The following is a 1,927-nucleotide window of genomic DNA, read 5'->3' as shown; positions in this document are numbered from 1 at the left end:
TTTACTTGTCGCTCAATATGAAATCGTTATTGCTGAAAACGAAGAAGAGGAAAAAAACAGGTTCTTGCGAAATTACTGACCCGAATCGAATTTATTGAATTAAAGTAGCGCGTGAAAGCTGACATTGAGCATGTTGAAAGATCAACGGACTATTGTGATGAGAACAATATACACCCATGAGAGAAGTTAGTTGACTTGAATAGAGCACTGTACCATAATATAGGCCTACACCTGATTGGTACGAATGCCTTGTGTATATAGGGGATGGCCACTGGAAATGATTACACCAATGATTGGACCAAGGAGGTTCAAGAGGAAGGAGTTACAGCCATCTTATATCCTTCGCTAGACGTTCGATGTCGCCACTCGAAAATATTTAAAGCATGTGCCAAACTGGATCTGCCGTGCAGACGTAAAGACGATCGACTCTTGTCTCATTACATTATCACCAGCCACTTTCCAGGGACGATAATGTCTTTGTAATGATATTTACTTTTAGCTATCCCTTCTTATAAAAGATGGATGATTTATAATGGCAAAGACACGGGGATGCGCGAATAAAAATTGGACAAAAATGATGAAATAAAAATGAAAATTACTCGACTGGGGATGGCCGAGCACTAATCTGATATATCTATCAATAAGAAATTACACTTGAAGATTATTCCATATCAGTTTTATTTATGGGAATTAAGTGGAAAGGTTATAAAATTACCAGGGTGGAACAGTTTTAAATTTGTTTTGTATGCTTCATCATTATTTGGGATTTCATTGCATTTAATAAACAAACAAGCAGAATATAGCCAATATTATGTTAACATTCAAAATGAATCTTCAGATTGCTCAGCAAGACGGCGGTATCGAACATCAATCATCAAAGGCACAAATGCACCTGAGGATTTGTGTGTGTGTGTGTGTGTGTGTGTGTGTGTGTGTGTGTGTGTGTGTGTGTGTGTGTGTGTGTGTGTGTGCATCAATAGAAATCTGACAACACTGTTTGAATAATTACAGCCAGTTGGAACTCCAGCTCTTAAAGCAATATAATTCATTCTTTTTTTATATATCTTTGTTGCGTCGGTAACCTCACTACTCTTTGTTTATCAGCGAGCCCATGCTTCTGTGCCTGCAGTGCCCTGGTTATGACAAACCATTTTTCTCTCCTCTCCCCCCCCCCCCCCCCGTCCATCTAGGACTTCCTACCTTCCTTACTATCTTCCTATCCTCTCATCAATCTTTCCTAACAAGAGAGCCGCCTTGTGTTTGTTAATGTGCGTTCGTATGTGGGTATGTATGTGTGTATATTCACATACTCTGTCTGTCTTTTTTTTTACCACCGCTTAGGGAAACTGTTGTTGTTGTTGTTATTGTTTTTTGCAATTATATTTTTTCTGTATGAGGGGACTGCATTCTACAAGCCCTGCTTTTTAGCAGTCCCCTCCATTTCCAGCAATATTGTTTATGCATTCACCACAGTGACGTTACAGTCATTTGTATCTCTGTTGATAATTTACCTGTATCTTTTTTACAATGTTATTCTGTTCATCACATTGTGGTAAAATTCTTGACATCTGTGTATACGAGTGTTTCATTGTATTTATACAGTAATTATTTTGTTTGTTGGAAATGAAATAAGTCAACTTGAACTTGAACCTCAACTTGAACCTCCTTGATTGCACTAACCTCATCTCATAACAGCCTGCCGTGATGCATGCAATGTCTCTTCGACTCACATATTTTAAAATAACAGCTTTGCGCGTGTCACATAAAACTCTAATCTCTGTTGAAGGCGGCCATTTGGGCATTCTTTTGTAATTAAAGTATAACATCACATCGTGTCGATATGTTCTTTTATTTATTTAGTTTATTTCTAGCACGGAATAGTTTTTAAGTACAACAAAAGGTAAAGTATACGCAAAGAAATGACCAT

The sequence above is a fragment of the Diadema antillarum genome, unplaced genomic scaffold (genome assembly GCF_040938485.1).
Source record: "Diadema antillarum isolate AM-2024a unplaced genomic scaffold, OU_Dant_1.0 seq00000183_RagTag, whole genome shotgun sequence".
NCBI classification, from domain to species: domain Eukaryota; kingdom Metazoa; phylum Echinodermata; class Echinoidea; order Diadematoida; family Diadematidae; genus Diadema; species Diadema antillarum.
Note: the sequence above shows the minus strand (reverse complement) of the source record.